This window comes from Heptranchias perlo, chromosome 3 (assembly GCF_035084215.1).
Source record: "Heptranchias perlo isolate sHepPer1 chromosome 3, sHepPer1.hap1, whole genome shotgun sequence".
Lineage (NCBI taxonomy): Eukaryota > Metazoa > Chordata > Chondrichthyes > Hexanchiformes > Hexanchidae > Heptranchias > Heptranchias perlo.
In genome coordinates, this window is record NC_090327.1 from 86,642,750 (window position 1) to 86,665,975 (window position 23,226).

Sequence of the window (23,226 nt, forward strand, 5' to 3'; positions counted from 1 at the left end):
CTACGGTTCCAAGATTTGTGTCATCTGGAAATTTTGAAGTTTTGCCCAATATATCCAAGCCCAGATAGTGAATTGTGAATGTTGTAAACATGTACGTTTGAAGTAATTTTAATATTTTGGTTTACTTTGTTTCAACCCTGAAAGAATAAATGGCGCCTTCATTTCTTGCCTTTGGTTATTTCCAAATAAATTCCGTAAATGAAAGTGGAATACAGATATTTAATGGATCAACAGTTAAAATTAACACCACAGATACATCAACAAGTCTAGTTTCTACAGTCAAATATAAATTTCAGCAGAAAAATTTGAGCACAATGAAATGGATACTAGATTTTGGAGTGAATCCCTCAGTTGCCTCCTTTCAATACACGGCTCTGAGCTCTGTATCTGCTCTCATTAAATCAATGGCTTCCTGTATGAACCAAAATACGGTTTGTTCACTAACGGAAACTGCTGATTAAAATTTCTCATATGAAAGTTCAAATACAGAGACAGTATAAACATATGAAGTAAACTTCTACCCAAGTAAGAATTGAACACGTCACTGTAAACCCAGCCTCCACAAAGCTCAGAGCTCATTTACATACCCATAATGTTCTACATAGTACTTTGCAAAAAAGCAAAATAAACTTCAGGTTTGACTGTAGCTTTCACGGAGATTGAAGATTGTCATTACTTTTCCACTTGCTGTGTTGATCTGTGGTAATATGTTTTCTCTGGATCTTAGTGCTAGCATCTCAGTACAATGTTAAAGAGGTATGTCATCGCTTAGGAGCAAGGAGCTGAGGTTGAGTCTTTAGATTACTCTGCTTTCTCTTCAGATCGTATAAATTTTTCGCCTTTTACTAAAGATTTCCGTGGAGAGGAGCATTTGGAGTTTTTAAGTAATTTTTTGATGCCCTGCTTTTGTGGGGCTGATTTATTGCTGAAAGAAAGATTTATCTTTAGTTTGTAGCTGTGTCTTTAGATTCATTAATGTAAAGAATCTTACAACACCAGGTTATCGTCCAACAGTTTTATTTGATGTGGAGATGCTGGTGATGGACTGGGGTTGACAATTGTAAACAATTTTACTCCACCAAGTTATAGTCCAACAATTTTATTTTAAAATCCACAAGCTTTCGGAGGCTTCCTCCTTCCTCAGGTGAATGTGGAAATGAAATCCTCGAACCTATCGCATTTATAAATCACAGAACAATGCCTGGTGATGACCTCCTTCGTCAGGTGAGTGATGATAGTTGGAACGATTATCTGTAATCACCAGGTATTGTTCTCTGACTATAAATGCGAAACGTTCAAGGAATCCCACTCACTCACCTGACGAAGGAGATAATCTCCGAAAGCTTGTGATTTTCAAACAAAACTGTTGGACTATAACCTGGTGTTGTAAGATTCTTTACATTTGTCAACCCCACTCCATCAGCGGCATCTCCACATCATCTTTCGGTTCATTAGTTAGGCTGCAAAGTGCTTGGGTATTGGATACTCTCTGAAATTGCAATGTGTTAAATATTTGGGATTAGGTGGTACATGTTTCAAATAACTGGCCTAGATGGGCTGGGTGGTGGCCTCTGTGCTGTAAAACTGACTTTAGTCGAGCTCATGTGCCAGTGGTGGGGCAGAGGGAGGGGGGTGATGCACAGAGATTGGAGTCACAGTGCAGGATGAGATGTGAGGCTGGAGGAGTTGTAAAAGGTGGTGAGGCTGAGGTGGATTTTGAAGATGACATTAAATTCTCATCCTCGTGTTCAAATCACTCCATGGCCTCGCCCCCTCCCTATCATCATAACTTCCTCCAGCTATACAACCCTCCGAGAACTCTGGGTTGCTCCACCTCTGGCCTTTTGTGCATACCCCACTTTTTTCACCCCACCATTGCCGGCCATGCCTCAGCCATCTAGGCCATAAACTCTGGAATTTCCTCCACCTCTGCCTTCACCACTCTCCTCATTTAAGGCGCGCCTAAAAACCTACCGCTATCACCAAGTTTTTGGTCACTTGTTCTAATGTCTCCTTCTTTGACTCTGTGTCAATTTTTGTCTGTTTACGCTCCTGTGAAGCCCATAGAGACGTTTTTCTATGTTAAAGGCGCTATATAAATGTAAATTGTAGTTGTGGTTGTATTTATTGTTCCTTAAGATATATTTTATTTTAAAAGTGTCTGTATCCCACTCATTGTGAATGAATTGTCTAGACAATTTCAAAATTTGCAGATGACAACAATAACTTGCATTTATATAGCGCCTGGAATGTAGTAAAACGTCCCAAGGTGCTTCACAGGAGCATTATCAAACAAAATTTGACACCAAGCCACACGATGTTAGAACAAAGCTTGGTCAAAAGAGTATGTTTTAATGAACGTCTTAAAGGAGGAGAGAGTGGCGGAGAGGGTTAGGGAGAGAATTCCAGAGCTTAGGGCCTAGGCAGCTGAAAGCATAGCCACCAATGGTGGAGTGATTAAAATCGGGGATGTGCAAGAAGCCAGGATTGGAGGAGGGCGAAGATCTTGGAAGGTTGTAGGGCTGGAGAAGGTTACAGAGATAAGGAGGGGCGAAGTCAAGGAGGGATTTGAAAGCAAGGATGAGAATTTTAAAATCGAGGCATTGCCGGATCTGGAGCCAATGTAGGTCAGTGAGCACAGGGGTGATGGGTGAACGGGACTTGGTGCGAGTAAGGCTATGGGCAGAAGAGTTTTGAATTAGCTCAAGTTTATGGAGAGTGGAAGATGGGAGGTCAGCCAGGAGAGCATTGGAATAGTCAAGTCTAGAGGTGACAAAAGCATGGATGAGGGTTTCAGCAGCAGATATGCTGAGGCAGGGGAGGAGAAGGGCGATGTTATGTAGGTGGAAGTAGGCAGTCTTGGTGATGGAGCGGATATGGGGTTGGAAGTTGATCTCAGGATCAAGTAGGACACAAGGTTGCGAACGGTCTGATTCAGCCTCAGACAGTGGCCAGGGAGAGGGATGGTGTCGGTGGCTAGGGAATGGAGTTAGTAGCGGGGACCAAAGACAATGGCTTGGGTCTTCACAATATTTAGTTGGAGGGAATTTTTGCTCATCCTGTACTGGATGTCGGAGAAGCAATGTGGCAAATCAAAGGCAGTGGAGGGGTCGAGCGAGGTGGTGGTGTGGTAGAGCTGGTTGTCTTCAGCGTACATGTGGAACCAGACATGTTTTCGGATGATGTTGCTGAGGGGCAGCATGTAGATGAGAAATAGGAGGGGCCAAGATAGATCCTTGGGGGACTCCAGAGGTAATGGGGCGGGAGCGCAAAGAGAAGCCATAGCAGGTGATCCTGTGGCGATGACTGGATAGATAGGAATGGAATCAGGCAAGGGCAGTCGAACCCAACCGGATGACGGAGGAGAGGCGTTGGAGGAGGATGGTGTGGTCAACCGTGTCAAAGGCTGCAGACAGTTCGAGAAGGATGAGGTGGGATAGTTTACTACAGTCACAGCCACATAGGGTGTCATATTTGACTTTGATAAGGGCCATTTCAGTGCTGTTGCAGGGATTGAAACCTCATGTAAAGTTGGAAATGTAGTAAACGGTGAGGAGGATAGCTGCAGACTGCAGGAGGACATAAACAGACTGGTGAAATGGGAAGACACATGGGATATTAAATTTAATGCAGAAAAGCGTGAAGTGATGCATTTTGGAAGGAGAAATGAGAAGAGGTAAAATAAACTAAATTTTAAAGAGGGTGTAGGGACAGAGGGACCTGGGAGTTCAAATACACAAATCTTTGAGGTGCAGGACAAGTTGATAAAGTTGTTGTAGAAGCATACAGGATCCTGGGCTTTATAAATAGAGGCATGGAATACAAACCAAAGAAGTTATGCGAAACCTTTAAAAATCACTGGTGAGACCTCAACTGGATTGTCGTGTCCAATTATGAGCACCACAGTTTCGGAGGGATGTCAAGGCCTTGGAGAGGGAACATAGGAGATTTACTCGAATAGTACCAGGGATGAGGAACTTCAGTTATGTTGAGAGAGTAGAGAAGCTGGGATTGTTCTCCTTAGAGCAGAGAATTTTAGGATGAGATTTAATAGAGGTGTTAAAAATTATGCAGGGTTTTGATAGAGTCGGGGGTCCGGGAAGGAGGTCGGGACGTACACATTGATCAGACGGAGCGGGACGTTCTTATACAGAATATCCGCTATGAGCAGGCGGCCCTTCTTAACCTTGGTGATGGTGAATTGGCCTCTTTGCAGTAGAATCCCCAGGCCCGAGGAACGACTATTGTTGCCTCCCGACTATATCAACTGTCTGTGGGTTCACATGCCGGTAGTTGCTCAGATGCGGGATCCCGCACTCCTGCAAGAACGGCAGGTTCCCCCTCACCCTGGACAGGTAGTTCAGGGTCGCAGCTTTTGGTATAGTCCATTTAACACTCTGCATGTTTATGGATGCAATTTTTAAAGCCATTTAAAAAATACTAAAAGGATAAACTTTAAGGTGCTTCAATTACATCCGTCTGGGATCTTCATTACCTTCTATTTCCATCCTTGGTGCAGATTCTGCATTTGCGTGGTGTGCAGGAACTTCTGGACGGTCCTTCGGCTGAGGAACGAGGCCTGTCCTCCACCGGGGGAGTGTCCGCGCTCGGGGGTCGTCAGCGGGGTCTCGTATGGTGGTCCACAACCAGTTCCGGTTCTTCGGCCTTTGTTTTTGGTTTGCTCTCTGCGACTGTTGTGCTGCTCCTGATTGCCCAGTGTTGGGGGACCTCACTCTCCACATCGCTTCACCCAGCGTCCCGGAGTTAGGGGACCTCACTCTCCACGTCTCTTCACCCAGCGTCCCGGAGTTAGGGGACCTTACTCTCCACGTCTCTTCACCCAGTGTCCCAGATTTGGGGGACCTCACTCTCCACGTCGCTTCACCCAGCGTCCCAGAGTTAGGGGACCTCATTCTCCCTGTCACTTCACCCAGTGTCCCAGATTTGGGGGACCTCGCCTTCCACGTCGTTGCTCCCAGTTGCTCGCAATGGGGGGACTTCGCTCTCCGCGTCGTTTCTCCCGGCGTCCTGGAGTTCGGGTGCGCTGGGCGTGTCGCTCCTCCCGGTGCCCCAGAGCTGGGTCTTATTGCTCCCGAGTTCCTGGAGCTGGAACCTGCTATCTCTGTCAATGGCTACTGTTGCGTTTTGCCTCTTCCTTTGAAGGTACTTGGGACTCTGCCCTTTTCACTTTTCGTCAGCCGAGGAGTAGCCGCTGTTGCCCATTTCGGACTCTAAGCATTTCTTGCTGCTGGTCCCACCTTTGTCGCCAGTTCCTCTGATCTTTCAGGACTTCTTTTTCATTTTCTGTGTCGTCCATCTTTCTTCCGCCGGTGGTTCACTTTCCATTGGCTCTGGTGCTGAGGGAGAGTCTCAGGGTTGAGTGTCGGGGTTTGATTGGTCTCCTCGATGCTCCCTTCCTGGTATGGCCACTGCGTCCACTGCAAAAAACTTGTTTTTACCCTTCTGGAAACAGGTGTTAGACAGGTCTCCGGCCAGCGTTCGGATCCACCTCTATATCAGCAAAGCTCCAACTGTTTATAGCTGATTCTACTTGCTCGTCCTGGGGCCTGACCTTCGTGATCATTGGAGCGCCCTGCCAGGTCAGTGGAAGGGGGTGGGTGGGAAAAACAATCCAGTAAGGGACAGATTTGCCCAGTTTATTGTGCACAGTCTCTGTCTCATCCTGTTGATGTCGGCCTTACCTAAATTTAGAATCTTAGTAGCTGTTACGGATTTTTCCCTTTTAAACACAACATTAAACTCGATCATATTATGATCGCTATTAAATAAATGTTCACCCACACTTAGACTGTTAACTAAATCCGGCTCATTTCTCATTATTAAATCTAATATGGCCTGACCCCTTGTTGATTCTAGGGCATATTGTAGCAGAAAGCTGTATTTTTGTGAAATAAAAAAGACACTACCCCCCTCCCCCACCAGCCTCTCGAGCTGTCCTCTGGCCTGTTCCTATGCTCCCCTCCTCCCGGCCTCTAACCCTGATCAAACATCACACCTCACACCATTTCCCAGCCTCCTACCATGCTCTATACTCCCATTGCCCCTTGGGTGTCTAACCACTCTCTACCCTTTCTCTCCTGAAGTCTGCTACTATCCTCACACTGTTTACTACAGTTCCAAGATTTGTGTCATCTGGAAATTTTGAAGTTTTGCCCACGATGTCCAAGCCCAGATAGTGAATTGTGAATGTTGTAAACATGTACGTTTGAAGTAATTTTAATATTTTGGTTTACTTTGTTTCAACCCTGAAAGAATAAATGGCGCCTTCATTTCTTGCCTTTGGTTATTTCCAAATAAATTCCGTAAATGAAAGTGGAATACAGATATTTAATGGATCAACAGTTAAAATTAACACCACAGATACATCAACAAGTCTAGTTTCTACAGTCAAATATAAATGTCAGCAGAAAAATTTGAGCACAATGAAATGGATACTAGATTTTGGAGTGAATCCCTCAGTTGCCTCCTTTCAATACACGGCTCTGAGCTCTGTATCTGCTCTCATTAAATCAATGGCTTCCTGTATGAACCAAAATACGGTTTGTTCACTAACGGAAACTGCTGATTAAAATTTCTCATATGAAAGTTCAAATACAGAGACAGTATAAACATATGAAGTAAACTTCTACCCAAGTAAGAATTGAACACGTCACTGTAAACCCAGCCTCCACAAAGCTCAGAGCTTATTTACATACCCATAATGTTCTACATAGTACTTTGCAAAAAAGCAAAATAAACTTCAGGTTTGACCGTAGCTTTCACGGAGATTGAAGATTGTCATTACTTTTCCACTTGCTGTGTTGATCTGTGGTAATATGTTTTCTCTGGATCTTAGTGCGAGCATCTCAGTACAATGTTAAAGAGGTATGTCATCGCTTAGGAGCAAGGAGCTGAGGTTGAGTCTTTAGATTACTCTGCTTTCTCTTCAGATCGTATAAATCTTTCGCCTTTTACTAAAGATTTCCGTGGAGAGGAGCATTTGGAGTTTTTAAGTAATTTTTTGATGCCCTGCTTTTGTGGGGCTGATTTATTGCTGAAAGAAAGATTTATCTTTAGTTTGTTAGCTGTGTCTTTAGATTAATTAATGTAAAGAATCTTACAACACCAGGTTATCATCCAACAGTTTTATTTGATGTGGAGATGCTGGTGATGGACTGGGGTTGACAATTGTAAACAATTTTACTCCACCAAGTTATAGTCCAACAATTTTATTTTAAAATCCACAAGCTTTCGGAGGCTTCCTCCTTCCTCAGGTGAATGTGGAAATGAAATCCTCGAACCTATCGCATTTATAAATCACAGAACAATGCCTGGTGATGACCTCCTTCGTCAGGTGAGTGATGATAGTTGGAACGATTATCTGTAATCACCAGGTATTGTTCTCTGACTATAAATGCGAAACGTTCAAGGAATCCCACTCACTCACCTGACGAAGGAGATAATCTCCGAAAGCTTGTGATTTTCAAACAAAACTGTTGGACTATAACCTGGTGTTGTAAGATTCTTTACATTTGTCAACCCCACTCCATCAGCGGCATCTCCACATCATCTTTCGGTTCATTAGTTAGGCTGCAAAGTGCTTGGGTATTGGATACTCTCTGAAATTGCAATGTGTTAAATATTTGGGATTAGGTGGTACATGTTTCAAATAACTGGCCTAGATGGGCTGGGTGGTGGCCTCTGTGCTGTAAAACTGACTTTAGTCGAGCTCATGTGCCAGTGGTGGGGCAGAGGGAGGGGGGTGATGCACAGAGATTGGAGTCACAGTGCAGGATGAGATGTGAGGCTGGAGGAGTTGTAAAAGGTGGTGAGGCTGAGGTGGATTTTGAAGATGACATTAAATTCTCATCCTCGTGTTCAAATCACTCCATGGCCTCGCCCCCTCCCTATCATCATAACTTCCTCCAGCTATACAACCCTCCGAGAACTCTGGGTTGCTCCACCTCTGGCCTTTTGTGCATACCCCACTTTTTTCACCCCACTTTTTTCACCCCACCATTGCCGGCCATGCCTCAGCCATCTAGGCCATAAACTCTGGAATTTCCTCCACCTCTGCCTTCACCACTCTCCTCATTTAAGGCGCGCCTAAAAACCTACCGCTATCACCAAGCTTTTGGTCACTTGTTCTAATGTCTCCTTCTTTGACTCTGTGTCAATTTTTGTCTGTTTACGCTCCTGTGAAGCCCATAGAGACGTTTTTCTATGTTAAAGGCGCTATATAAATGTAAATTGTAGTTGTGGTTGTATTTATTGTTCCTTAAGATATATTTTATTTTAAAAGTGTCTGTATCCCACTCATTGTGAATGAATTGTCTGGACAATTTCAAAATTTGCAGATGACAACAATAACTTGCATTTATATAAGGGGCTGCTCTTTCAAAACTGAGATGAGGAGAAACTTCTTCACTCAGAGGGTGGTAGGTCTGTGGAATTTGCTGCCCCAGGAAGCTGTGGAAGCTACATCATTAGATAAATTTAAAACAGAAATAGACAGTTTCCTAGAAGTAAAGGGAATTAGGGGTTATGGGGAGCGGGCAGGAAATTGGACATGAAGCTGAGTTCGGATCGGTCAATGCCCTGTGGGTGGCGGAGAGGGCCCAGGGGCTATGTGGCCGGGTCCTGCTCCGACTTCTTGTGTTCTTTAGATTTGTGGTTGGGATCAGATCAGCCATGATCTTATTGAATGGCGGAGCAGGCTCGAGGGGCCGATTGGCCTACTCCTGCTCCAATTTCTTATGTTCTTATGTTCTAAAACGTCCCAAGGTGCTTCACAGGAGCATTATCAAACAAAATTTGACACCAAGCCACACGATGTTAGAACAAAGCTTGGTCAAAAAGAGTATGTTTTAATGAACGTCTTATAGGAGGAGAGAGTGGCGGAGAGGGTTAGGGAGAGAATTCCAGAGCTTAGGGCCTAGGCAGCTGAAAGCATAGCCACCAATGGTGGAGTGATTAAAATCGGGGATGTGCAAGAAGCCAGGATTGGAGGAGGGCGAAGATCTTGGAAGGTTGTAGGGCTGGAGAAGGTTACAGAGATAAGGAGGGGCGAAGTCAAGGAGGGATTTGAAAGCAAGGATGAGAATTTTAAAATCGAGGCATTGCCGGATCTGGAGCCAATGTAGGTCAGTGAGCACAGGGGTGATGGGTGAACGGGACTTGGTGCGAGTAAGGCTATGGGCAGAAGAGTTTTGAATTAGCTCAAGTTTATGGAGAGTGGAAGATGGGAGGTCAGCCAGGAGAGCATTGGAATAGTCAAGTCTAGAGGTGACAAAAGCATGGATGAGGGTTTCAGCAGCAGATATGCTGAGGCAGGGGAGGAGAAGGGCGATGTTATGTAGGTGGAAGTAGGCAGTCTTGGTGATGGAGCGGATATGGGGTTGGAAGTTGATCTCAGGATCAAGTAGGACACAAGGTTGCGAACGGTCTGATTCAGCCTCAGACAGTGGCCAGGGAGAGGGATGGTGTCGGTGGCGAGGGAATGGAGTTAGTAGCGGGGACCAAAGACAATGGCTTGGGTCTTCACAATATTTAGTTGGAGGGAATTTTTGCTCATCCTGTACTGGATGTCGGAGAAGCAATGTGGCAAATCAAAGGCAGTGGAGGGGTCGAGCGAGGTGGTGGTGTGGTGGAGCTGGTTGTCTTCAGCGTACATGTGGAACCAGACATGTTTTCGGATGATGTTGCTGAGGGGCAGCATGTAGATGAGAAATAGGAGGGGCCAAGATAGATCCTTGGGGGACTCCAGAGGTAATGGGGCGGGAGCGCAAAGAGAAGCCATAGCAGGTGATCCTGTGGCGATGACTGGATAGATAGGAATGGAATCAGGCAAGGGCAGTCGAACCCAACCGGATGACGGAGGAGAGGCGTTGGAGGAGGATGGTGTGGTCAACCGTGTCAAAGGCTGCAGACAGTTCGAGAAGGATGAGGTGGGATAGTTTACTACAGTCACAGCCACATAGGATGTCATATTTGACTTTGATAAGGGCCATTTCAGTGCTGTTGCAGGGATTGAAACCTCATGTAAAGTTGGAAATGTAGTAAACGGTGAGGAGGATAGCTGCAGACTGCAGGAGGACATAAACAGACTGGTGAAATGGGAAGACACATGGGATATTAAATTTAATGCAGAAAAGCGTGAAGTGATGCATTTTGGAAGGAGAAATGAGAAGAGGTAAAATAAACTAAATTTTAAAGAGGGTGCAGGGACAGAGGGACCTGGGAGTTAAAATACACAAATCTTTGAGGTGCAGGACAAGTTGATAAAGTTGTTGTAGAAGCATACAGGATCCTGGGCTTTATAAATAGAGGCATGGAATACAAACCAAAGAAGTTATGCGAAACCTTTAAAAATCACTGGTGAGACCTCAACTGGATTGTCGTGTCCAATTATGAGCAACACAGTTTCGGAGGGATGTCAAGGCCTTGGAGAGGGAACATAGGAGATTTACTCGAATAGTACCAGGGATGAGGAACTTCAGTTATATTGAGAGAGTAGAGAAGCTGGGATTGTTCTCCTTAGAGCAGAGAATTTTAGGATGAGATTTAATAGAGGTGTTAAAAATTATGCAGGGTTTTGATAGAGTCGGGGGTCCGGGAAGGAGGTCGGGACGTACACATTGATCAGACGGAGCGGGACGTTCTTATACAGAATATCCGCTATGAGCAGGCGGCCCTTCTTAACCTTGGTGATGGTGAATTGGCCTCTTTGCAGTAGAATCCCCAGGCCCGAGGAACGACTATTGTTGCCTCCCGACTATATCAACTGTCTGTGGGTTCACATGCCGGTAGTTGCTCAGATGCGGGATCCCGCACTCCTGCAAGAACGGCAGGTTCCCCCTCACCCTGGACAGGTAGTTCAGGGTCGCAGCTTTTGGTATAGTCCATTTAACACTCTGCATGTTTATGGATGCAATTTTTAAAGCCATTTAAAAAATACTAAAAGGATAAACTTTAAGGTACTTCAATTACATCCGTCTGGGATCTTCATTACCTTCTATTTCCATCCTTGGTGCAGATTCTGCATTTGCGTGGTGTGCAGGAACTTCTGGACGGTCCTTCGGCTGAGGAACGAGGCCTGTCCTCCACCGGGGGAGTGTCCGCGCTCGGGGGTCGTCAGCGGGGTCTCGTGTGGTGGTCCACAACCAGTTCCGGTTCTTCGGCCTTTGTTTTTGGTTTGCTCTCTGCGACTGTTGTGCTGCTCCTGATTGCCCAGTGTTGGGGGACCTCACTCTCCACATCGCTTCACCCAGCGTCCCGGAGTTGAGCGACCTCACTCTCCACGTCTCTTCACCCAGCGTCCCGGAGTTAGGGGACCTTACTCTCCACGTCTCTTCACCCAGTGTCCCAGATTTGGGGGACCTCACTCTCCACGTCGCTTCACCCAGCGTCCCGGAGTTAGGGGACCTCATTCTCCCTGTCACTTCACCCAGTGTCCCAGATTTGGGGGACCTCGCCTTCCACGTCGTTGCTCCCAGTTGCTCGCAATGGGGGGACTTCGCTCTCCGCGTCGTTTCTCCCGGCGTCCTGGAGTTCGGGTGCGCTGGGCGTGTCGCTCCTCCCGGTGCCCCAGAGCTGGGTCTTATTGCTCCCGAGTTCCTGGAGCTGGAACCTGCTATCTCTGTCAATGGCTACTGTTGCGTTTTGCCTCTTCCTTTGAGGGTACTTGGGACTCTGCCCTTTTCACTTTTCGTCAGCCGAGGAGTAGCCGCTGTTGCCCATTTCGGACTCTAAGCATTTCTTGCTGCTGGTCCCACCTTTGTCGCCAGTTCCTCTGATCTTTCAGGACTTCTTTTTCATTTTCTGTGTCGTCCATCTTTCTTCCGCCGGTGGTTCACTTTCCATTGGCTCTGGTGCTGAGGGAGAGTCTCAGGGTTGAGTGTCGGGGTTTGATTGGTCTCCTCGATGCTCCCTTCCTGGTATGGCCACTGCGTCCACTGCAAAAAACTTGTTTTTACCCTTCTGGAAACAGGTGTTAGACAGGTCTCCGGCCAGCGTTCGGATCCACCTCTATATCAGCAAAGCTCCAACTGTTTATAGCTGATTCTACTTGCTCGTCCTGGGGCCTGACCTTCGTGATCATTGGAGCGCCCTGCCAGGTCAGTGGAAGGGGGTGGGTGGGAAAAACAATCCAGTAAGGGACAGATTTGCCCAGTTTATTGTGCACAGTCTCTGTCTCATCCTGTTGAAGTCGGCCTTACCTAAATTTAGAATCTTAGTAGCTGTTACGGATTTTTCCCTTTTAAACACAACATTAAACTCGATCATATTATGATCGCTATTCAATAAATGTTAACCCACACTTGGACTGTTAACTAAATTCGGCTCATTTCTCATTATTAAATCTAATATGGCCTGACCCCATGTTGATTCTAGGGCATATTGTAGCAGAAAGCCACCAGCCTCTAGGGCTGTCCTCCGGCCTGTTACTATGCTCCCCTCCTCCCGGCCTCTAACCCTGATCAAACATCACACCTCACACCATTTCCCAGCCTCCTACCATGCTCTATACTCCCATTGCCCCTTGGGTGTCTAACCACTCTCTACCCTTTCTCTCCTGAAGTCTGCTACTATCCTCACACTGTTTACTACAGTTCCAAGATTTGTGTCATCTGGAAATTTTGAAGTTTTGCCCACTATATCCAAGCCCAGATAGTGAATTGTGAATGTTGTAAACATGTACGTTTGAAGTAATTTTAATATTTTGGTTTACTTTGTTTCAACCCTGAAAGAATAAATGGCGCCTTCATTTCTTGCCTTTGGTTATTTCCAAATAAATTCCGTAAATGAAAGTGGAATACAGATATTGAATGGATCAACAGTTAAAATTAACACCACAGATACATCAACAAGTCTAGTTTCTACAGTCAAATATAAATTTCAGCAGAAAAATTTGAGCACAATGAAATGGATACTAGATTTTGGAGTGAATCCCTCAGTTGCCTCCTTTCAATACACGGCTCTGAGCTCTGTATCTGCTCTCATTAAATCAATGGCTTCCTGTATGAACCAAAATACGGTTTGTTCACTAACGGAAACTGCTGATTAAAATTTCTCATATGAAAGTTCAAATACAGAGACAGTATAAACATATGAAGTAAACTTCTACCCAAGTAAGAATTGAACACGTCACTGTAAACCCAGCCTCCACAAAGCTCAGAGCTCATTTACATACCCATAATGTTCTACATAGTACTTTGCAAAAAAGCAAAATAAACTTCAGGTTTGACTGTAGCTTTCACGGAGATTGAAGATTGTCATTACTTTTCCACTTGCTGTGTTGATCTGTGGTAATATGTTTTCTCTGGATCTTAGTGCTAGCATCTCAGTACAATGTTAAAGAGGTATGTCATCGCTTAGGAGCAAGGAGCTGAGGTTGAGTCTTTAGATTACTCTGCTTTCTCTTCAGATCGTATAAATCTTTCGCCTTTTACTAAAGATTTCTGTGGAGAGGAGCATTTGGAGTTTTTAAGTAATTTTTTGATGCCCTGCTTTTGTGGGGCTGATTTATTGCTGAAAGAAAGATTTATCTTTAGTTTGTAGCTGTGTCTTTAGATTCATTAATGTAAAGAATCTTACAACACCAGGTTATAGTCCAACAGTTTTATTTGATGTGGAGATGCTGGTGATGGATTGGGGTTGACAATTGTAAACAATTTTACTCCACCAAGTTATAGTCCAACAATTTTATTTTAAAATCCACAAGCTTTCGGAGGCTTCCTCCTTCCTCAGGTGAATGTGGAAATGAAATCCTCGAACCTATCGCATTTATAAATCACACAACAATGCCTGATGATTACCTCCTTCGTCAGGTGAGTGATGATAGTTGGAACGATTATCTGTAATCACCAGGTATTGTTCTCTGACTATAAATGCGAAACGTTCAAGGAATCCCACTCACTCACCTGACGAAGGAGATAATCTCCGAAAGCTTGTGATTTTCAAACAAAACTGTTGGACTATAACCTGGTGTTGTAAGATTCTTTACATTTGTCAACCCCACTCCATCAGCGGCATCTCCACATCATCTTTCGGTTCATTAGTTAGGCTGCAAAGTGCTTGGGTATTGGATACTCTCTGAAATTGCAATGTGTTAAATATTTGGGATTAGGTGGTACATGTTTCAAATAACTGGCCTAGATGGGCTGGGTGGTGGCCTCTGTGCTGTAAAACTGACTTTAGTCGAGCTCATGTGCCAGTGGTGGGGCAGAGGGAGGGGGGTGATGCACAGAGATTGGAGTCACAGTGCAGGATGAGATGTGAGGCTGGAGGAGTTGTAAAAGGTGGTGAGGCTGAGGTGGATTTTGAAGATGACATTAAATTCTCATCCTCGTGTTCAAATCACTCCATGGCCTCGCCCCCTCCCTATCATCATAACTTCCTCCAGCTATACAACCCTCCGAGAACTCTGGGTTGCTCCACCTCTGGCCTTTTGTGCATACCCCACTTTTTTCACCCCACCATTGCCGGCCATGCCTCAGCCATCTAGGCCATAAACTCTGGAATTTCCTCCACCTCTGCCTTCACCACTCTCCTCATTTAAGGCGCGCCTAAAAACCTACCGCTATCACCAAGCTTTTGGTCACTTGTTCTAATGTCTCCTTCTTTGACTCTGTGTCAATTTTTGTCTGTTTACGCTCCTGTGAAGCCCATAGAGACGTTTTTCTATGTTAAAGGCGCTATATAAATGTAAATTGTAGTTGTGGTTGTATTTATTGTTCCTTAAGATATATTTTATTTTAAAAGTGTCTGTATCCCACTCATTGTGAATGAATTGTCTAGACAATTTCAAAATTTGCAGATGACAACAATAACTTGCATTTATATAGCGCCTGGAATGTAGTAAAACGTCCCAAGGTGCTTCACAGGAGCATTATCAAACAAAATTTGACACCAAGCCACACGATGTTAGAACAAAGCTTGGTCAAAAGAGTATGTTTTAATGAACGTCTTAAAGGAGGAGAGAGTGGCGGAGAGGGTTAGGGAGAGAATTCCAGAGCTTAGGGCCTAGGCAGCTGAAAGCATAGTCACCAATGGTGGAGTGATTAAAATCGGGGATGTGTAAGAAGCCAGGATTGGAGGAGGGCGAAGATCTTGGAAGGTTGTAGGGCTGGAGAAGGTTACAGAGATAAGGAGGGGCGAAGTCAAGGAGGGATTTGAAAGCAAGGATGAGAATTTTAAAATCGAGGCATTGCCGGATCTGGAGCCAATGTAGGTCAGTGAGCACAGGGGTGATGGGTGAACGGGACTTGGTGCGAGTAAGGCTATGGGCAGAAGAGTTTTGAATTAGCTCAAGTTTATGGAGAGTGGAAGATGGGAGGTCAGCCAGGAGAGCATTGGAATAGTCAAGTCTAGAGGTGACAAAAGCATGGATGAGGGTTTCAGCAGCAGATATGCTGAGGCAGGGGAGGAGAAGGGCGATGTTATGTAGGTGGAAGTAGGCAGTCTTGGTGATGGAGCGGATATGGGGTTGGAAGTTGATCTCAGGATCAAGTAGGACACAAGGTTGCGAACGGTCTGATTCAGCCTCAGACAGTGGCCAGGGAGAGGGATGGTGTCGGTGGCTAGGGAATGGAGTTAGTAGCGGGGACCAAAGACAATGGCTTGGGTCTTCACAATATTTAGTTGGAGGGAATTTTTGCTCATCCTGTACTGGATGTCGGAGAAGCAATGTGGCAAATCAAAGGCAGTGGAGGTGTCGAGCGAGGTGGTGGTGTGGTAGAGCTGGTTGTCTTCAGCGTACATGTGGAACCAGACATGTTTTCGGATGATGTTGCTGAGGGGCAGCATGTAGATGAGAAATAGGAGGGGCCAAGATAGATCCTTGGGGGACTCCAGAGGTAATGGGGCGGGAGCGCAAAGAGAAGCCATAGCAGGTGATCCTGTGGCGATGACTGGATAGATAGGAATGGAATCAGGCAAGGGCAGTCGAACCCAACTGGATGACGGAGGAGAGGCGTTGGAGGAGGATGGTGTGGTCAACCATGTCAAAGGCTGCAGACAGTTCGAGAAGGATGAGGTGGGATAGTTTACTACAGTCACAGCCACATAGGATGTCATATTTGACTTTGATAAGGGCCATTTCAGTGCTGTTGCAGGGATTGAAACCTCATGTAAAGTTGGAAATGTAGTAAACGGTGAGGAGGATAGCTGCAGACTGCAGGAGGACATAAACAGACTGGTGAAATGGGAAGACACATGGGATATTAAATTTAATGCAGAAAAGCGTGAAGTGATGCATTTTGGAAGGAGAAATGAGAAGAGGTAATATAAAGTAAATTTTAAAGAGGGTGTAGGGACAGAGGGACCTGGGAGTTCAAATACACAAACCTTTGAGGTGCAGGACAAGTTGATAAAGTTGTTGTAGAAGCATACAGGATCCTGGGCTTTATAAATAGAGGCATGGAATACAAACCAAAGAAGTTATGCGAAACCTTTAAAAATCACTGGTGAGACCTCAACTGGATTGTCGTGTCCAATTATGAGCACCACAGTTTCGGAGGGATGTCAAGGCCTTGGAGAGGGAACATATGAGATTTACTCGAATAGTACCAGGGATGAGGAACTTCAGTTATGTTGAGAGAGTAGAGAAGCTGGGATTGTTCTCCTTAGAGCAGAGAATTTTAGGATGAGATTTAATCGAGGTGTTAAAAATTATGCAGGGTTTTGATAGAGTCGGGGGTCCGGGAAGGAGGTCGGGACGTACACATTGATCAGTCGGAGCGGGACGTTCTTATACAGAATATCCGCTACGAGCAGGCGGCCCTTCTTAACCTTGGTGATGGTGAATTGGCCTCTTTGCAGCAGAATCCCCAGGCCTGAGGAACGACTATTGTTGCCTCCCGACTATATCAACTGTCTGTGGGTTCACATGCCGGTAGTTGCTCAGATGCGGGATCCCGCACTCCTGCAAGAACGGCAGGTTCCCCCTCACCCTGGACAGGTAGTTCAGGGTCGCAGCTTTTGGTATAGTCCATTTAACACTCTGCATGTTTATGGATGCAATTTTTAAAGCCATTTAAAAAATACTAAAAGGATAAACTTTAAAGTGCTTCAATTACATCCGTCTGGGATCTTCATTACCTTCCATTTCCATCCTTGGTGCAGATTCTGCATTTGCGTGGTGTGCAGGAACTTCTGGACGGTCCTTCGGCTGAGGAACGAGGCCTGTCCTCCACCGGGGGAGTGTCCGCGCTCGGGGGTCGTCAGCGGGGTCTCGTGTGGTGGTCCACAACCAGTTCCGGTTCTTCGGCCTTTGTTTTTGGTTTGCTCTCTGCGACTGTTGTGCTGCTCCTGATTGCCCAGTGTTGGGGGACCTCACTCTCCACGTCGCTTCACCCAGCGTCCCGGAGTTGAGCGACCTCACTCTCCACGTCTCTTCACCCAGCGTCCCGGAGTTAGGGGACCTCACTCTCCACGTCTCTTCACCCAGCGTCCCGGAGTTAGGGGACCTCATTCTCCATGTCACTTCACCCAGTGTCCCAGATTTGGGGGACCTCGCCTTCCACGTCGTTGCTCCCAGTTGCTCGCAACTGCGGGACATCGCTCTCCGCGTCGTTTCTCCCGGCGTCCTGGAGTTCGGGTGCGCTGGGCGTGTCGCTCCTCCCGGTGCCCCAGAGCTGGGTCTTATTGCTCCCGAGTTCCTGGAGCTGGAACCTGCTATCTCTGTCAATGGCTACTGTTGCGTTTTGCCTCTTCCTTTGAGGGTACTTGGGACTCTGCCCTTTTCACTTTTTGTCAGCCGAGGAGTAGCCGCTGTTGCCCATTTCGGACTCTAAGCATTTCTTGCTGCTAGTCCCACCTTTGTCGCCAGTTCCTCTGATCTTTCAGGACTTCTTTTTCATTTTCTGTGTCGTCCATCTTTCTTCCACCGGTGGTTCACTTTCCATTGGCTCTGGTGCTGAGGGAAAGTCTCAGGGTTGAGTGTCGGGGTTTGATTGGTCTCCTCGATGCTCCCTTCCTGGTATGGCCACTGTGTCCGCTGCAAAAAACTTGTTTTTACCCTTCTGGAAACAGGTGTTAGACAGGTCTCCGGCCAGCGTTAGGATCCACCTCTATATCAGCAAAGCTCCAACTGTTTATAGCTGATTCTACTTGCTCGTCCTGGGGCCTGACCTTCGTGATCATTGGAGCGCCCTGCCAGGTCAGTGGAAGGGGGTGGGTGGGAAAAACAATCCAGTAAGGGACAGATTTGCCCAGTTTATTGTGCACAGTCTCTGTCTCATCCTGTTGAAGTCGGCCTTACCTAAATTTAGAATCTTAGTAGCTGTTACGGATTTTTCCTTTTAAACACAACATTAAACTCGATCATATTATGATCGCTATTAAATAAATGTTCACCCACACTTAGACTGTTAACTAAATCCGGATCATTTCTCATTATTAAATCTAATATGGCCTGACCCCTTGTTGATTCTAGGGCATATTGTAGCAGAAAGCTGTATTTTTGTGAAATAAAAAAGGCACTACCCCCCTCCCCCACCAGCCTCTAGAGCTGTCCTCCGGCCTGTTACTATGCTCCCCTCCTCCCGGCCTCTAACCCTGATCAAACATCACACCTCACACCATTTCCCAGCCTCCTACCATGCTCTATACTCCCATTGCCCCTTGGGTGTCTAACCACTCTCTACCCTTTCTCTCCTGAAGTCTGCTACTATCCTCATGCTGTTTACCACATTTCCAAGATTTGTGTCATCTGGAAATTTTGAAATTTTGCCGACTATACCCAAGCCCAGATAGTGAATTGTGAATGTTGTAAACATGTACGTTTGAATTATTTTTAATATTTTGGTTTGCTTTATTTGAACCCTGAAAGAATAAATGGCGCCTTCATTTCTTGCCTTTGGTTATTTCCAAATAAATTCCGTAAATAGGAACAGAGGAACATAGGAACAGGAGTACGCCATTCAGCCCCTCGTGCCTGCTCCGCCATTTGATAAGATCATGGCTGATCTGTGACCTAACTCCATATACCTGCCTTTGGCCCATATCCCTTAATACCTTTGGTTGCCAAAAAGCTATCTATCTCACATTTAAATTTAGCAATTGAGCTAGTGTCAATTGCCGTTTGCGGAAGAGAGTTCCAAACTTCTACCACCCTTTGTGTGTCGAAATGTTTTCTTATCTCACTCCTGAAAGGTCTGACTCTAATTTTAGACTGTGCCCCCTACTCCTCGAATCCCCAACCAGTGGAAATAGTTTCTCTCCATCCACCCTATCCGTTCCCCTTAATATCTTATAAACTTCGATCAGATCACCCCTTAACCTTGTAAACTCTAGAGAATACAACCCCAATTTGTGTAATCTCTCCTCGTAACTTACCCCTTGAAGTCCGGGTATCATTCTCGTAAACCTACGCTGCACTCCCTCCAAGGCCAATATGTTCTTCCGAAGGTACGGTGCCCAGAACTGCTCACAGTACTCCAGGTGCAGTCTAACCAGGGTTTTGTATAGCTGCAGCATAACATCTGCCCCCTTGTACTCCAGTCCTCTCGATATCAAGGCCAGCATTCCATTCGCCTTCTTGATTATTTTCTGCACCTGTTCATGACACTTCAATGATCTATGTACCTGAACCCCTAAGTCCCTTTGGACATCCATTGTTTTTAACTTTTTACCATTTGGAAAGTACCCTGTTCTATCCTTTTTTGATCCAAAGTGGATGACCTCACATTTACCTACATTGAATTCCATTTGCCACAGTTTTGCCCATTCACCTAATCTATCAATATCCCTTTGTAATTTTATGTTTTCATCTACACTGCTTACAATGCCACCAATCTTTGTGTCATCGGCAAACTTGGATATGAGACTTTCTGAGCCTTCGTCTAAGTTGTTAATAAATATTGTGAATAATTGAGGCCCCAAGACAGATCCCTGCGGGACTTCACTAGTCACATCCTGCCAATGTGAATACTTACCCATTATCCCTACTCTCTGTCGCCTTTCGCTCAGCCAATTTCCTAACCAAGTCCGTACTTTTCCCTCGATTCCATGGGCTTCTAACTTCGCTAACAGTCTCTTATGTGGGACCTTATCAAATGCCTTCTGGAAGTCCATTTAAATAACCTCCATTGAATTCCCCTGTCCACTACTTTAGGCACCTCTTCAAAAAATTAAGTCAGGTTTGTCAGGCACGACCTCGCTTTCACAAATCCATGCTGGCTCTCCCTGATTAACTGAAAATTCTCGAGGTGTTCAGTCACCCTATCCTTGATTATAGACTCCAGCAATGAAAGTGTAATACAGATATTTAATGGATCAACAGTTAAAATTAACACCACAGTTACATCAACAAGTCTAGTTTCTACGGTCAAATATAAATTTGAGCAGAAAAATTTGAGTGCAGTGAAATGGATGCTAGATTTTGGAGTGGATCCCTCAATTGACTCCTTTCCATGCACGGCTCTGAGCTCTGTCTGCTCTCATTTTGTCAATGGCTTCCTATATGAACTAAAATACGGTTTGCTCGCTGGCGGAAACTGCTGAGCTTTCTTTTTATTTCAAAATATACTTGATTTCATGAAATTTTATGATACACACAGTTCAATGTAAAAATCACAATTCCAAGCAGTACTATTCAAAACAATACAGATCGTACACAATATGATCCTATTACTACAATTCAAAATGCAGTACATATGTTACATTCTGTGCAACACAACGGTGGGATGTGTTTACACGGTAGCCTTTCCCCATACAGCCTAAGTGTAGGCTGCACCTCACTTCACAGTGCATTTCACAGCACGTACCCCTGGACCTTGGAGTATGGATGTTGCTATACTTGTTTCTCCCTTTCAAACACAACGTTGAACTCGATCATATTATGATTGCTATTAGATATATGTTCATGCACCATTAGACTATTAACTAAATCTGGCTCATTATTCATTATTAAATCTAATATGGCCTTCTTTTTTGGTTCTAGAACATAATGTTGCAGAAAGCTGCCTTGAACACACTCAAGAAATTCGCTACCATTCTGACATGAGCTCATCTGCTTATCCCAATCAATATGAAAGTTAAAATCCCCCATTAAAACCACACTGCCTTTGCTATGTGCTTGTCTATTCTCTGCATTTACACATTCTACCACTTCACAGCTGCTACCAGGGTGCCTATTTACAACTCCCACTCGTCTTAAATCTTTTCTATTTCTTAATTCTACCCATAAAGTCTCCACTGCCTGCTTACCTCTCATCATAATTATTAATTTTATTGACCAACAAAGTTAATAAACAGTCTATTGTCATAAAATGTTGGAAATATACAGCAAGTCTGTCAGCATCTGAAAAGAGAAAATTTGGGTCAATGTTTTGAGTGTAGACTTTTTGTCAGAACTAAGTTGCTTACAGACTTGCTATGTATTTTCTGTTTTTATTTCTAATTTCTAGCATTAGAAGTTCTTTTTAAATCATTATCAATTTTTTTGAGAACCAGAAAATACTTATTTCATTAATACACTATGGAAATAAAATTTTGGTTGAGCTTTATTTGTATGTGAGTATTTTGTGCCTGCCTAAAATGACAGTAGTTTCTTTCGCTGCTTTTATAATGCACTTAGTGGAGTGCTAGGACAGTCAGTCCCTGATGTTCAGATCTTGTGCAGCCAGCAGCCACCTCAGAGTAAACTTGCCAGATTTGCTAAGGCCAGCAGCTGGGAAGACTGCCTTCTTGTGTTTGACGTGGCAATTTTACTCTGGAGGTGGCACCAGCTGTGTGAGACTCATGTGCAGTGAACCGGCAGCCCACTAAGCATAATATAGAAGCAGCTTTTGAATACATGGGGCACATGAGATGAACTTAATTTTGATGAGCCGTGTTCACTGGAATTTTCTCGTGACTACGCAACATATTAGTGCTTCTGCTATCTCTTCCCTAGTTTCTTGGCGTATACATGAATGCAATCCATCTGGACCAGTGTTTCCTATGTCCACATTTAGAATGGAAACTGCCAATTTAATCTTGTAATTTTTTTTCCAAAAAATATATTTCATTCATAAAATTTACAGCAATACATACAATACAGTTGTCATATCACATTCCAAACGTACACAATACAGATTATACAATTTGCAGGTTACATTAAGTACAGTTCAATGAACACATTGTACATAATTACAGTTCATGACAGTCTAGGGTGCCTCATTGCATTACACTCAATACAGATTATTGATTACAGATTCATTACAGGTACATTACAGATTCATTACAGGTACATCAATTTGAATTTTACATTCTGCCTGAGGGGTTTTTTCCTGATTGCAGCCCCACAGAGCCTTTGCGGCGGCCGCACCCAGCCTCAGTGCATCCCTGAGCACGTAGTCCTGGACCTTGGAATGTGCAATTTAGCCTTGTAATTGCAGCCTTCCACCAGTAGTGGCACTGTGTCACCTTAATTTTGTGTCTCTCAGCTCCACAGCCTGTACTGCAGAAATACTCTTACACTGCAATCAACTCTACAGGACCTCGTCTAACTCGGGTGGGAATTGGGGGCCGAGGTGGGCTGTGAACCATCCAGTTCCCTGGAGTGTGAGGCCCGGGATATTTTAACTCCCGGGCCACATTTACATGCCCCGACTCTGATTTCCGCCTGAAGCTGACAGGAATGACGTCATTACCGGCGGGCGGGAGTCAAAATTGGTGCGGGGGTGAGACCATTGCTGGGGACCCACGGAAACAGTCCCAGCAAGGTAATTATGGTTTGGGGGTGGGGGGGAATGTTGGCAAGTCCACAATTGTTGAGAGTTGGGAACTCCAGGGCAAAGGAGGCCCAAGGTATCGTTGTGGGGCCAGGAGGAACATTCCTGTTCCTCCTGGCCCACAAAGAACCGTTACTTTTTGAAAAGCACTTACCTGGGCCTGGATCTTTGCTGCCGCCAGCTATGACTGGCGGGCTGGAGACTGTGTGGGCCATAGTCAGGCCCGCAGTTAAAATGGTGTACATGTCCCAATTACATCATTGGGACATGGCACTGCAATTTAAATTAGGACCCGCTCCTCAGCAGCAGACGGCCTTCCTATGTCTTAAGTCAGGTAAATAAAAATGGTTGGGGGAGGGCAAGCAACTCAAATCCCCCTCCCTGTTTATAGCATTCCCACTAGGTTGTTTTCGGGGCGGGGGGGTGGGGTGGTGAGGTTAAAATTGGCTCTTACCTTTCTGTTTCCCAAATTGCTAAAAAAAATTGTTATTTAGCCATAAATATAAGA

The 23,226-nt window shown here is 45.1% G+C and overlaps 3 non-coding genes across 3 annotated transcripts; all 3 read left to right on the forward strand.

Moving 5' to 3' along the window:
- The first annotated feature begins 801 nt into the window (after positions 1 to 801).
- LOC137320330 (U5 spliceosomal RNA) lies at positions 802 to 916 on the forward strand. The gene has a single exon (XR_010962487.1). It is a non-coding gene; the product is annotated as a U5 spliceosomal RNA (small nuclear RNA).
- Positions 917 to 6,930: 6,014 nt separating this feature from the next.
- LOC137320318 (U5 spliceosomal RNA) lies at positions 6,931 to 7,045 on the forward strand. The gene has a single exon (XR_010962477.1). It is a non-coding gene; the product is annotated as a U5 spliceosomal RNA (small nuclear RNA).
- Positions 7,046 to 13,406: 6,361 nt separating this feature from the next.
- Positions 13,407 to 13,521, forward strand: LOC137320337 (U5 spliceosomal RNA). The gene has a single exon (XR_010962493.1). It is a non-coding gene; the product is annotated as a U5 spliceosomal RNA (small nuclear RNA).
- The last annotated feature ends 9,705 nt before the right edge of the window (positions 13,522 to 23,226 follow it).